Source organism: Condylura cristata, unplaced genomic scaffold, assembly GCF_000260355.1.
Source record: "Condylura cristata isolate star-nosed mole 26May11 unplaced genomic scaffold, ConCri1.0 scaffold00025, whole genome shotgun sequence".
In the NCBI taxonomy this organism is placed as follows: Eukaryota; Metazoa; Chordata; class Mammalia; order Eulipotyphla; family Talpidae; genus Condylura; species Condylura cristata.
The window spans coordinates 10,284,208-10,299,740 of NW_004567126.1; the positions used below are offsets into that span (position 1 = coordinate 10,284,208).

The 15,533-nt window shown below is 41.7% G+C and overlaps 1 long non-coding RNA gene across 2 annotated transcripts in view; it reads left to right on the plus strand.

Moving 5' to 3' along the window:
• Positions 1-9,483: 9,483 nt before the first annotated feature.
• Positions 9,484-15,533, plus strand: part of LOC105854041 — a 6,598-nt gene continuing 548 nt past the window's right edge. The window contains exons 1-2 of one of the 2 annotated variants that reach the window (XR_001145774.1): positions 9,484-9,945; positions 13,266-14,282. This is a non-coding gene — a long non-coding RNA (uncharacterized LOC105854041). Of the gene's footprint in view, positions 9,946-11,777; positions 11,808-13,265; positions 14,283-15,533 lie in introns of those variants that run through there. The other variant, XR_001145775.1, reaches the window with a different exon arrangement.

The window sequence follows — 15,533 nt, forward strand, 5'->3', positions numbered from 1 at the left end:
TTCTTAGAGCTGTGCTTTAACCCTCTGTGACACCTTTCCATTTTAAACAAAATTTATATGACTTTCACTCATCCTTGACTAGTACTAGGGTGTGCTATTTACTGCACGTGCAAAACTCATAGACACAGAGACCATTCTAGAACCAATCTCTGACAGAGAGTACTGTAACAGGGACATAAGGGAAACAGCCTTGAAAGATGCTTATTTCATCCAGGTCACAAGGTCAAATGAAGGTTATTTCTGCCCAGGTAAAAGAACAATTCAGAAGTGGAAGAATTGTCATAGGAACTCAAGAAATATATTGAGTTAAAAACTGGAGCCAGATTTGTTTCTGGAACAGTCTAACTTGACTAATTGTTCTGAGGAGTCGTCCCCACTAGGTTATGTACTGGGTGTTGTCCACAATGAACTACATCTGTGGATCAAAAATTCTGACTAATACATATTAAGCACATGATAAGATAATAGCCTCCATTTAAAAATACCATATTTGCAAGTGTATTGTAATTAATAACATTTCCTCTTTCCCAATCCTTTCCAGGATGTATCTGGATAAACAAAGAGGTCTAAGTGAAAGAAGAGCATGAATAATTAGTTATCATCCTAATGAGTCTTGGTAAACACCTCTCTGGGATGGGATTGTTGGCCCAAATTAAAAGGCAGACTTTATAAGTAGAAAATAAATCCTTTTGCAAAGTCAATCAGCTTCCAATGTGCTGTTTTTGTCAAAATAACAGTAAGAGCTTTTGAATCTTGATCACTCTTGTTTTTGCCAAGCAAACTCAAATGGAGTTCAAAGAATTGAGCTACACCAATCATCAAGATCCACAAGTCTTTCCATTATTATGTACTTATTTACATAACAAGGTTTCTCAAACTTACATATACAGAAATGAAAATAGCAATAAAATTGGCACCAAGCACTTTCTCATACAAACAAAAATTAAGAATTTACATATAAATACTTTTTATAGGAAATAGATCAGTTGTGATATTTAATGTCCATGTCCATTACATTTTACTTCAATCTATAATACTTACAAAAATTTATAGTATATTTAGGTTGATCTAAGTACTTTTACAATTATTAAGCCTAATTATGATTCTTCAGAAAAAAATCTTAAAACATTGAGTCTTTAAGACTTTAAGAAGTTATAAACAAATGTTTATATATTTGTTCTTAAAGTGTTCACAGCTACACTTTAGATACATATATTTATTTGCCTCACATCTGGGACAAATATCAATTTGCTGCAGAGAGGTATGAGAATATAATCAATAAAAGACTTTTTGGCCAAAAAAGAATATTTGAATGAAATTATGTTGGGGAAATGAAGTTGAGACACAAATTCAAGAAAAAAAAAAAAGTGAGTCACAAAATTCCCAACTGTTAAAGAAGTGTTTATTTGTGGCATCAAAATAAAATTCAATTATCAGTTTCAAAATGAGATATTTAAAAATATTAGCCAAGAATTCTCTTAGGAGGTATATGAGCAAAAATATTCAAGGCCATTGTTCTCATTATTCATCTATTATTACATGTTTGACCTGTCTGAGAATGTAGACATGTTATGCAAACTTAAAATCCAGAAGGGACAAGTGACCATAGAGAGGGTATTTACCTTCCCTTGACTAAAGACACACTGCAAAGTAGCCAAGAGGAAGGACAATCAGCTGCCTGCAGATGCAGCTGCTTTATACCCCAGGCTCTTTGCACATGCTCTTCCTCATGGTCCTGCCAGGCTGACTACTCATCCTTCAGATTCTGCTGAGCCTCTGCCTTAGCACTCTGTCCTGGTCTACCCCCAAGGCTGTGCTAAACACTGCCCCAAGGTGTTCTCTCTGTCCATGCTTCTTTTAAACAAATTCCTCCAACTGCATTGTCATTGTCTATTTATTTGTCTGCCTCTCGCACCCCACCCCAGACTGCAGACTTCACAGGAGGCAGGAGCTGCTTGCATGCCTCTCATTATGGTGTTTTTGTGCTCAAAATATTGATTGAATTGGTGAACCGGTCGCCCTATGGATTAAAGATCTGAAGGTATAAGTAGCCAGACTTTGAAGGCACAACTTGGGACTTGCAAGATTCATTCCCATTTTCCAGAGAAATTCACTGCATCGTTTCTATGGCAACTTCAGACCCTTCAGCAAGTGGTACACTGCTAGACATAAAGAAAAGGCAAAAATGAATCCAGAAAAGATGCACAGACGTCCAGAGGGCAATTCCCCAGGCTCTCAATCCCATCACCACTCCTTTCTTTACTTCTCCCTGCAGCCCTGGGCTGTCTCAGCTCTGTCCTTCCCCATCAGATCCCAAGGCTCTCTGCCAGCTGAACGCCTATAGTAAAGCCTGTTCCAAAGACCATAGCCTTCCAGAAGTAATACACACATGTTCATGTCCGGGCACACTTACAAAATGTGTGTGCCCCACCATGGTGGTAACTGACAGCTTTCAGCCTAAAGCTCTGGACAAGTCTTAAGTCTAATTCCTCCAAGGTTTCTGAGCTTAAGCCTAAAGAGAACAGAGATCTGGAGGCTGAAAACTCCTAAACAAATGTGTGTGTGTTGTGTGTGTGTGTGGGGGGGGAATCAATATCCTTAATTATCTGTGTTGTTTATTTTTTAATTCAGCTAATTAATTTTCTTTGCATGATGATGGCTCCTTGCTAAGGTGAATTCACCCAATTCATAGAGTTAATATTTGGCTCTATTTTAGAACCCAGGGCCCCTATAGTGTAATTAGTAAGTGCCAGAATCCCTGGCAGTGTGATCACATGAAAGAGAAGGGTACACTTTGGACGATTAAAGTTTGAGAGGTAAAATGCTCTTTCCTTGATCTGCTGCAGAGACTTTATACACGCTAACTCCTCAGTCAAGAATGCGCTAGACAATCCTTCTTTTATTCTGATTGTCTTAGCTTGGAGGACTCAGTTGAGTTTGTTCTGGCCCCAAAGACCTACCCCTGTCCTTCCCCATTACTTACTTTCATAGCTGATTTTGTTTCTCTCTAGCACCTGTTAGAATTGTAATTAAGTCATTAATTGGGTGTTTATTCTTTAGGATCTACCTCCCTCTTTGGAATATAAATTTCCTGAGGGAAGACTGTCAACTATACAGATTGAACATTGGATCTCAAGCGTATTACACCATCCTGTACACAGTTGATGCTCAATTAATATTTATGGCATAAATGTAATTTGCTTCCTTCTCACATCACCTCTTAAAATATTTTCAAAATCTTATTCTTCCTTTAAGGCCAAAGTTAAATGCCATCTATCCAACATTTGACAACTATCCAACATTTAACTACTGTCCAACATTTAACTTAATCACTCTTTCCTTCTCTCCTGTGTTATATGTGTATATGACATAACAGCGTCTGGTTGAACCATATAAAATTGCTGTTTTTTAATAGGCCAAACTAGTTGAATATTTGCAATTTCATGTGATTAAATCTAATAGTTTAAGCTTTGATCTCTCTCTCTAGTATGTGAATTCCTTGAAAACAAGAACAGCAGCTCTTCATTACCCGTGTCTGAAACATCTAGCTTAAGTTCTGATTTCCAAAGCAATCTTTATCCAATGGTATCTTTTCAATGTGGGACATTTTTTGATGACAAGATGCCTTTATGGACTAATTTCTTTTCTTGTTTCCAATTGAACACCTTCGTTCAGAGTCAAGGAATTCATTCTGAACTCACAGAAACCACAAGGCATGGAAAGCTGAGGTTAATTGCTTGTTGAGAGAAATAACATCAAGATGAATGAGATCAGCTAATGGCTCAGGTTATGCCTGCCAAGGGGACTGTGAAATTCCATGAAACACCCCTACCTTCCTCCACCCACTCAGCAGCAAGACCCCACTAGAGTCTATCTGTCCCTCCCATGGACAGCTTTTCAAAGGGTAGCTGGGAAAATCACACATGCTAATGATTTCGTACAGCCCACCTACCTGTGATGACCATAGAGGTCTCAGCACCTGTTGCTGGCACAAGCTTAGCACACACATGTCTAAATCACAGGAGAGATGACAGGTGACCAGCCCTGATACTTTAGTCCTCAATAACTTAAAACTAGTTATCTGATAACCAAATTTGTCCTAAGGTACTCAATACAGTAACCACTCATTATTGCTCTAAATCTCTAGGAATCTATTCTAATCAGCTCCTACTTTAGGGAAATTTGTTCTTAGAGTTTTTAAAAACCTGCAAAACATGTTCTATGGATGAGAAACCTCCAGAAACAGAAAACTGAAATGTCCTGTCTTTGAAATGTCCTGTCTTTGCCACTGCTTTTGATGAAAAGAATATGTATAGCTCTTAGATACTCAACCAACAATAAAAGATAGGAAGTCTGATTGAATCCTTGGGAACAGAAGGGGTTCAAGGCAATTAAGTTCAACTCCCCATTTTATAGCTCAGTACAATAAAAGTCAAAAAGTAAAGCCTCGCCTTAAGTCACACACCATGTTATTTGGAGAGTCAAAACCAGAGCACTCATCTCCTCATTGCCACTTAGTCTGTTCTGCAGTGTGATGCAGCTGTCATCTTTGAAGATGTTCCATCTACATTTTTCCAAGAATGAATGGCAATAGTACTGTCTCAGTCTGCTCAGGCTGCCATAAGTAAATGCCATAGATGGAGTGGCTTCGACAACAGAAATTAATTTTCTTACAGTTCTGTACGATAGACATTCCAGCTCAAGGAGCTGGTTGATTTAATTCCTCCTGAGAACTGTTTTCCTGGCTGGTAGACAACTGCCTTTTCAGAGTCCTCAGAAGATGGGGGAAGGGCCACTGAATGCATCACAAGGGCCCTAACATCATGACATAATTACCTCCCGTAGGTCCCTTCAAAATATTAATACCATCACATTTAGAGTTAAGGTTTCAACACATGATGTATTTTTTGGGTGGAGTGAGGGACACAAATATTCAGTCCATACATCCTGTCCTGAGCCTATGATTCAGATTACATCTCTGGCCTCATCAGAGAGAAGCAAATTCCTGTTTTTGAAAGTTAAAAAAAAAATGACTTTTTGGAGAGTCATACTATTACATTTCCAATAAGTGAAAACAGTTATAATTGGCAATAGTCATAAAATACTGTAATTGACAAGTCTATCTGTGTTGCTCCAAAGTGAGTCATCTTGTCCTCTGTCTTTGGAATTAACCCTTGTGGGTAAGTACTGGTCATCTGACTGGTAATTAAGCTATGAGTTTCAGTGCTAAAGTATCACTCAGCATTTCCAGAAAAATTCCAAGGAACACTGAGTGAATTCCCCTCATACCCTCCCACTCTACCCCATATCTCACAGTATTAGAGGCCATTCTTGATTCAGTGTATAAATAGAATTACCCATTTGTCCCTCGGACACAGATACTGGAGAGGGTGAATCACTAAGTAGGAGCATGTGATGATGAGATTCACAATCATCCCTTCCCATCAGCCTCATGCATCAAGGCTCTGACCTTGAGACTGTCAAATCTCTGCCCACTTCCCACACCAGCTCTACCAAAATTATGTTTTTAAAATGCTTAAATAATCATATCATGCCCTTGAGAGTACAGCCTAAGTTCCTCTCATGTCCTCCCACTCTTCCTTTATTCCTTCTTTCCATCCCTTTTGAACCTACCAATCCTTTAATCCTTCCTCTCATTTTCTGCTTGATAGAGAGCAACCCTTGTCAAATCCATGGACTTGAAAGATCAAAGTTTGGTTCCTGAGCTGGATGTGCAAGGTTATACTTCTCTCCTTTGAGTCGTATATGCTACTGTCCTATCTCAGACTTTGCTCTTCCCTGCACTAAGTCCTAAATGACAGTAGAGTCAGAATTCATAGTCAATGATTATGGACTCAATTTTCTTTCTTTTTGTTATCTTTTATTTTATTTTTATTGAAGTCCCAATGGTTTGCATCCTAGTTGGTGTTTGGACACAGAGGATCTCCCCACTCAGGCGCAGTCACCGTGATGTTGTACCCACCACCATAGCACCTGTCATCCTCCATCATAGTCCACTGTGCTCTCTCCCTACCTTTTCCTCATCCCTCTCCTCTACCTCTGATGCCTCAGGTCTATAGTCAATTCTCAAAGGCTAGTTTTAAAGTTTGTCTTTGCTGTTGGTTTCTCTATAGTAGACATGTAAGACACACCATCTGGTATTTACCTTTGTCCTGGCTCATATTGCTGAGCATAATCCCTTCCAGAGTCATCTCATATATCACAAATGGCATGAGTTTATCTTTTTGATTGCTGAGTAGTATTCCACTACGTATATATGCCACATCTTCTTGATCTACTCACCTGCTTTAGGCCACTGAGGTTTTTTCTGTATTTTTGATCACAGAGGTGAAACTGGACATATCAAGGCAAGTTATTTAACCTTTTAACCTCATTTTCCTCCTCTCTAATACCCATATGTCAAAATAAATGATATACAGAGGCTCAAGACACTACATGAGATATAGTGCTCTGTAAGTACTAGTGATTATTATGTCACTAAATAGTGAACACCATGAGGGACAAGCGCAGTCTTTTAATAATAGGACTACTAGATTTTTGTAGATACCCTTTCTCTGACTAAAGAAATTCTCTTATACTTCTAGTTTCTTCTTACCATTCCTAACTGTGGGTTTTTATCAGGAATGGATACTGAATTTTTCATACGGTTTTCTGGAGATTACCATACGGATATGGTGGGTCATTGTTGTTTTCTTCCCCCTCAAATGAATCAAGGCATGTAGAGTGAAGAGAGTCCACTTCAAATGGTTATGTACTCTGTGATTCCATTTATATGACATTCAAAGTGTTTTTAATTGCTCTAATACGGCATTCCTCTCCAACATCACCAAGTGTGCATATTTTGGTGAAAGGACTTGCCTGATTCTAGGTTTGGGCTGGGACAGTTGGGTCTTTTGTTCATTTGTGATTTTATTTTTCCTTTTGTTGCCTTTGTTGTTTTCATTTTTCCTTTACATTTTACTATCTCAGTATGTCTCAGGTGGATGATTCTATAACATTTTTAAGTAGTCCCACTGTGGGTGCTCCAAGGAGAATGTGAAAATGTCATACCTCAAATGCTCTGAATGTTGCATTCTGCTTTGTGAATAGTGGGTGCCCTGTCCACACGTTACTAGCAACTGCAAGGGAGTATTGACTCAAGAAAAGTTGGCTTCGGGGGTGGAAGATTGGGCATTACCTCTCTGTGCCACCTAGAAGGCTTTGCTCATAGGTAAGGAATGTGGCAACTTGCCCCATGAGGAAACACACTGCCCAAACATTTTCATGCAAGATCATTTAATATATTGCATGGGATTTGCTGAGTATGGCTAAGAAAAACATCTACATTTTCCTGGAAGGCATTTAAATTCTCGCATTTGAAATGTAATCATTTGAGAATCTTGAGGGACTCTGATGATGTGCTATAAGACAGGTTACAGCATCCAGCATACAAATAGTAGTAAAAATCCTAACCTGGACTCTAGGAGAGGTTTTAAATAAGGTCTTTGGTACTGCTGAAATATAGCAAAGGAGACAGCACTGGATTCGAACCAGATTTGGGCAGTGATGTCAGAGCAGCAATATTTTCTTCAATGATAGACTTTACTGAATAGTAACAGTGACCTGCCAAAAAGTATTGCTGTTAGTTTTTAAAAAATGAAAGTTTGGTTTGCTTCATAACTCTTAAAAAAAAAAAACTCGCTTTGCATTTTATCAGCTTTAAAGAACCTGTCTTCATAGTTCCAAATTCTCTTCTTCATCCTAAGCATGGATGAGACTGACTGAAAGTCAGCTAAGGGGCTTTGAGAATGGAGAACACACAGCCCAAGTGCTAACAGGGCTAGGAAGGAATCTGAGGTGATCTTGGAAGAACTTGTCCTCAAGGACTAGTCTCTCTCTAATATGTGGGAAAGTGAAAGGTTGGCTGGTGATGGAAAGGCAAAGGGAGCAAGCTGCATTTCCACGAATAAAAAGGAAACATGACTGAATATTAACTTTGACTGAGGTGTAAAAACTGAGGTCTCAGGGATCAACTTAAAAGTGGATGGACTTCCAGGTCAGTTAGCTCAACAAGAAGGGTATGTGGGGTGCACTGTTGTCCCAGGAGAGAAAGACCAGACCCTGGTTGTCTGCTACTCAAAGGCATGAACTCCAAGTAACAGCAGCACCAGTCAAGTAACCCCTCCTCATCACCCCTCCTCCCAAACTCAGGAGGGGCCCCATGCAGAAGACGTGGAGGGAAAGCGGGGCTAGCACAGGAAGACGGCACACCACTTGGGCCACATGTTTCGGAGCCAGCTCTAGACTGAACTGTGGGCAAGGGGAGAAGCTTTAAAATGAATGAGAGGGCCGCCCTGGGGGCGCAACGGGTTAGGAGGCAGCATTGTAAGGTAGCCGCAGCCACCTCAGTGCGAGTTCGATCCCGGCCAAGAAGTGACCCACATGGCATGGCAGCCCTCTCCTGTCTGCCGCTCCCCTCAGCAATGTACTTCTCAGTCTGTCAGTTCAGCTCCTCACAATGTCTCTGATGAATCCTCTCACCGCCCTTGCACCTCTGGCCTGTACCCCGATTCTGTATGCATAAATAAATAAATCTTTAAAAACTATATATATAAAATGAATGAGCGACTGCATTTTGATTTAAATTAGATGGAAAATGAGACCCAGCCTAAAAAGACTGAGACAGCACAGGGATCCGCCCAGGCACTAGGAGAAGGAAGGCTGGATAATGACTTCACCGGGCAGTGGTGTGAAAACAAAATTAATTTACTCCCATTGGAAACCTCACACTGTGCCTCTCCACTCCGGGATCTGAGCAGAATATGTTAAGGATGTACTGAGATATTAATTCCCTCAGTTACCAGGGCAACTGTGTGAGGCCTGGAGAAGGCTGAGCTCCCAGGAGGTAGCACATTCTGAATCTCTTTGGCCATAATGCAATTATTACTTTATGGAAAGTAATGACCTGATCAATATGGAGACCATGCCTATTGTACTTTGAGCAATCTAGAAAGCAAAGACTTGATTGGGATTACCTAAAGCAGTGGTTAGCAGTATTCCTCTCCATCGCCCAGCAAGCATTGTGAAGAATAAATAAAGCGCCTTTCTTGTTTCACCAAATGTTTGACTAACTTACAAAGAATAAGCCTCCTATTAAGTGGAAATGATGTCTTTTCCATCTACTGTATGTGGAAAGTACAGTATATGCATAATATATTGAGTCTATAAACTGATGTCAGAATTCCAGAAGATTCTTAAAGCCCCTGGAGGAATGAGTCAACAAAGGGAATTTGAGGAAGAGGGGAGTGCTAGAAAACTGAAGCAGAAGACATTTGATCTATTATTGAGCACAGGAGCTGTCAATCATTTCTCTTCAGCAAATCAGGTCCCAGAATGTTAGCTCACAACAATTAGCCAGCAAATTAGATCACAGGAAAAGAGAACACAATGGGTGGTCCTAAAGGAGCTCAAGATCTGAAAGGTGACGCAAAACAGGCAAACCCTTGAGAAAGATGTGGCTGCCTTACAGGCCAGACCCACCTGCCATTTTAGGATGATGGATGAAGATAAAGAGCTTTAGAGGAGGGTAGAAGTGGTGTTAGCTTCTGACTGACTTGCATGCTTCAGCCAAAGAAAAGCCGCACGGAGACAAAACAGGCAGAGAGGAAGGGATCAAAGCAAAGGTAGAATCTGGAATCATGAAAACTTCAGGAGAAGAGTCAGAGAGAAAGGCCAGCTCAAAGCCCACATGCAGCAGGCCCTAGTTACCTAAGGGACCAGAACAGTTTGGGTCTGAGCAGGAAATGGACCCAGCCCTCAGCTGGAGACAGACTTCAGAGAAGATCCCAAGAGGCATGGAATTCTTAACTCCACTTGGCAGATGGGCCAACCCAACCCCACCATGGGTTAAAAATTGTTTACTGTCAATTTATCAAAGATGACAAGGTAAGGAGGGGGTACTTTCTAAGCTATAATTTTACAATCTTTTAACGAGTTGCTTTCCCAACTGAGGGGATACTTTTCAAGCTCTGCCTACCAATAATTGGTGACTATAATCTAAAAATTCTATACTTTTTTTTGCAATTATTACCTTTTTTGAAATAATTTTTTGAAAATGTTAATGGAAGCCTTGCTAAACTTACATTTAGGAAAGGTCATGAGATTCTACACATGAACAGTCATAAAAGGAGAAACAGGAGTGGTCAGGACTCAGATGAGGGAGAGCTAGACTCTCAGATACCTGCTCACCCCTTTCCAGTACACAAGACTGGAAATGACATTTTGGAAAGCAACTGATTAATTGTCTCTGATATTTGAAATCTGAAGATCAGCCAACATCCTTAAAAATTGAGATGCTGTTGGTGGAAATTGATAATCCCCATTTTTCCTGATATTTTAAAGTTTATTCATCCCTGCAATAATGCCACCATTTATTATGCTATGTACCAAGCGGTCTTCTAACACCATTTAGATGGGTTGTCTCACTAAATCTTCATTTACTTTTCCTCATCTTTGAGGTAGGCACAATTTAATTTCCTGTTTTACAGATGGGGAAACAGAGGCCCAAAGAGGTATACAAATTTTTAAAAAGATTTTTAAATTTATTATTTGTGCATACAGAACTGGGGTACAGGCTGGAGGTGCAGGGGCAGTGAGGATTCACCAGAGACAAGGTGGGGAGCAGAACAGGTAGACTGATGAAGTACACTGCTGAGGGGAGCAGCAGGTGGGTCAGGAGAGGTCTATGTGGGTCACCTCTATGTGGGGATCAAACTAGCACTGAAGCGGCTGTGGTTGGCTTGCAGTGCTACATCCTAACCCATTGCGCCACTAGGGAGGGTTGAGGTACACAATTTGCTCATCACTGAGAGCCCTGTCTCCAGGGTGACAGCCTTCACTATCAGCACCTAAGAGCCAGACTCGAGCTTCATCTGCCACCAAAGGAGACGAGCTCAGTCTCTGTTTGGAAAGCAAGATACAGTCTCCGTGCTTGAGGATGGTATTTGTGGCCTATAGTAAGGAAACGAGTTGAGATGACTGTACCTTTCAGCCTATGGTTTTGTCATCATTCGAGGGGAAGTGTGAACACAATGGCACGGGCTTTGCTCAAAGGAAGAGAGTGGGTGGACTTGGAACTGGTGAAGTCAGCAGACATTTCCCTTCCATATGGAATCACAGTGGCATAATTTTTTTAATTACAAAAATGCAAGGATAAATTAAAGGAACTTGGATCATTTTGTGCTAGACAAATGAAGCTAACAAATTGGGACAGACTCTAAAATAGGAAATATTTTTCATTTTCTTCCCAGAAGAACTCGAAAATAGCAGTATATGTAGTTGACGTGATTCCCAGTAGAAGGCTAGGTAGGGTGAAATGATCCACGGGGCGCTCAGGCAGAAGGCAGATCTAGGGCCATCTTGAGCGAGTAATTTTAAAATTCTCATCTTGGTTTCCCTTCTGTTAGTTAAGTATGATGGAGTCGCCCGAAATTCTTCCAGTGGTAAAATTTTAACATTCCTAAGTTTATTTCAAAGAATATAAAAGTATTTTTAATATTAAAAGATCATAGAAAGTAACTTTTTTGGGGGGTTCATCTTTCTGCTGTCTTGGGGTCCTGGCTCTATGACTCACACTGAGACCATCTTTAAACACCTGGAAACCCAACATCCTTGAGAAAAGACAAGTGGAACAGCTTCTCCTGCCTGGAGATTAGTGTGCAGAGGTGGTAAGAGATTGTCTTTCTAGGAGGCCTTTGCTCCTGCATGAACAAAGAACTTGGAAGAACACTGGGGACATGAGTAGTTTGGTAAGAAAGAGGCTGTTTTGTTTTCTATTTTTATTTTTATTTTTTATATTCTTACATTGTTAATTTTTGAACAATATTTGATTTCTCTGCTCAGTGGAGTCCCTTTAGTTCTCTGACCCCCACAGCACCACGACCTCACCATGGTTCCTTACACTCTTGCCTCCCCTGTTTTGATCCCTCTCCCCCCACCCCTTGCTATATTCCTCACATCTATGGTCAGCTTGCAAGCTTTGTCTTTTTCCTGACACTTTGATCACTTTTTCTATATTCCACATATAAGCAAAACTATCAATATTTATTTTTTCCTTCTGACTTATTTCATGCAGCATAATTCCTTCCAGCTCCATCCATGTTGCCACAATGGCACAAGTCTTTTTGAATGCTGAGTAGTATTCCATTGTGTATAGATACTACATCTTGATCCAGTTGTCTGGGGGCATTTGGGCTATTTCTATATATTTTCTTGAAACAGATAGTGCTGCAATAAACATTGGAGTGCAGGATTCAGGAAGGGGCATTTTGGAGGTTTATTGGAAAACAAATACATGCTCTCAATGCAAAGACTACTTGTGCACAGAGGGTTCATAAAAAAGTTCTTGCATGGCCCTCCCTGGTGGCGCAGCAGGTTAAAGCACAGCACTAAGAAGCATAAGTCACTTCTGCATGAGTTCAATCCCCGCCTGCCCTGGAGGAGACCACATGGCGCGGTAGACCTTTCCTGACCCGCCCGCTGCTCCCCTCAGCAGTGTACCTCATCAATCTGCCTGTTCTGCTCCCCACTCTGTCTCTGGTGAAGCCTCTCACCCTCCGCATCTCTGGCTTGTACCCCGTTCTGTATAAATAAATAAATCTTTAAAAAAAAAAAGTTCTTGCAAAAGGGGCACACAGCCTCTGTCGCTGCCTCCCATGTTTACTTCATAACCAAGCCAGTGAGATACCGCCCCATTTAGTCCTGACTGCTACAACCTCTTGCTGTCCTTTATGAAGCTGAGTTCAGTTTGATCCTGGCTCTACAATAAGTCCGGAAGTTGACAATCGGTTGCTTAGCTTCTTGGGCATAACTGGAGGCCCTTTATTTTTTTCACACGTCAGTCTCTTTGGGGGGCTCCCGGGTTGAATGTTTTGTATCTGCCCTTTCTCTGCAGCGTCTCTATTCCCTGCTGTCATCTTTGGCTCTGTTGCTATGGGCGGGAATATTTTTTTGTCCTTGCTTAATAACTGCTTGGCTGCCAGAGGAGCTCATTCCTCATTGTATCGGTAGAGGATTAGCTGAGATGTTTGGGAGATATTTCCTGTATTAAGCAGCAGGGGAGAGTTTGCTGGGCCTGTGCCTTCTTTTGACATAGCGTCATACTTTTCCTTTTTTCACTTTCTCCCTTGGAATGTGCTGAGGCCAGTTATTTGCATCCAGAGCAGCAACTCCTCCCTGACACTTTGCACATCTCCCTCCCTTTCCAGGTGCCTTTGGATAAACACTTCTGGGGAGGCTGCAGGGGGTCCCAGGCAGCCATCTCTGTTGCTGTGTTCATCTCTGGGCCTCTGTGGTGTAGTGTATCACTAACCTACCTTCCAGACTTAATCACGTTTAAACCTATTTCATACTTCAGATTCTTTGACAACAAAATCACTGGCCATCTATGGAGCAACCATCTCATGAGCAATTAACTAGAATGTGGTATTCGGTGTTGCTTAAAAGATATTAAGTTTACAGCTCTGTCTGAAATGCTAAATAACTGCTTGGAGATGTTTGGCATTCTTTTATCTGCTGGTGACAATCCTGAAAAGACTGAGAAAAGCTATCCAGAAAAGTTACCAAGGGAGTGCTACAAGCAGGGAGGGCAATGCCTAGAGAAAATCAACAGCCAGCAGATCCAGGACCCCGAGAAATGCTTACTAGAGCCGACCAAGCCAGGGAAGAGCCAAGAAACGCCCAGAGGGGAGAAAGGCAGTCCCCTACCCCAACCTACAGCCGGTAGATAAAGCCAGAGAAGAGACAGAAGCAGCAGAGGGGGAAGACAGATCCACGCCTGCTGCCAGAGCTGGTAAATCTACACCCCAGGAACACAGAAGTGGTAAGGATTTAGAAACTGCTCCGGCACTGATAAAACAGCACCCCAGAAGTACCTGTGCCGGACACTCCAAAAAGGCATGGAGGGAGAAGCACCCTGCACTGCACTGAAGCCAGGAGTCCCTTGCTACTCCTGGCACCTGTTCTTGCTTTCCTAGACATGCTTTGAATTCTTTCATGGCTGTGGTTAAGAACCGAAGAACCCCCAAACAGGTAACATCTAGGAACGCCCAAATCCAGTAACAGAGGGTTGAAGCTTGCAATAAAGAAGAATGAAAGCTGAACAACTGACTGGATGTCATAACTCACTGTCTGGAGGCACTGCACGGGAATGGTAGGCTGGGCTCAGAGCAAGATTCTCTGGACTTGAACCTTGAGGTCATCGCTTCAAAACCCTGGGAAGCCGGGTGAGTCACCTCATTTCTCTTCCACAATTTTCTCATTGTAATATGGGAATGATTCTGATTTTAAAAAGTCATGGTGAATCTGAGAACACCTTGGAAGCTATAAGCATGGGGTATTAGAAGTCTATGAGAAGTTCTATGGAAACATTTGCAGCTGCAAAAAAGGGAGCTGCAAATGAGATGAAAAAAAATGTACAAAATGAAGAATAATGTAAAAATGTATTATGAAATTAAAAAGAGAGAACCACATCAGTCCTAAGAGCCGCAGAGGCTGCAGTGAAAGCCTGATGCAAATTGGTCTCACTGCAAAGTGTTTTGGGTTTTTTTTTTTTTTTTTGTCTTTCTAAATGTGGTTTGAATACTTTTCCATTCCAGGTGAGCCCTACTCCCATAAAAAATGCAGCCCCCCATGTCTTCTGTAGTCCAGTGACAAGAACCAGAACTTGTGAGCTAGGCCCGGCCAACTAGATGCCCGCCACGAAGGTGACCCTACAGCTGGTTCCTGAATACAACAATGATAGAGGATCCGGAGGTGGGATCCTGGTGCAAGCCCCAGGAGCAGAGATGTCCGATGTCCTGGGGTCACCTGCAGTGCCAGTCAGATTCCCAGAGACACCACATAGCCCATTATATAAAACTATACATGGTAGATTTCCAACATGCAGAAGCTTGGAGGGAATCACTTAATAAATCCCTGCAACCTCCTGCCCCAGCTCAGTAATTATCAAGATTCTGCCAACTGTTTCACTATTTTTTTTTGCCCCCTCTTGTTATGTTTTGGCTAAAGCATTTTAAGGGAAATCTAGGTTTTCATACTATTCCACCCATAAACCTTTCAGTGTGTATTTCTGATTGCTAAAGACTTCTGTAACATCACTATAACCATTACGCCATCCATAATGCTCAGCACCTCCCAGTCTCCCTTTCCGCTCAGATCAATAGAGGCTGCTTTGTCCTGTATATGAGACCCTGGCGAGTGTCCCCATCCCTCCCCCCCACGGCCACTGCCTTCGTCCCTCCCTCCCTGTCTCTTTCTAAGTTCTACCCGTTGGCCCCAAACTAGAGACTGCACGCTCTGAAGGTACTGAGAATAACTTCCACTCCCCTCTTTTCTTCCTTTTGTGCAGGAGAGGCTTGTCTGATGTGTGAATTGAAAAGGCACAGCAGGCCCTCCCTGGTGGCGCAGCGGGTTAAAGCACTGCACTGAGAAACTAAAGCCGCTTCCGCATGAGTTCGATTCCCGCCTGCCCCGGA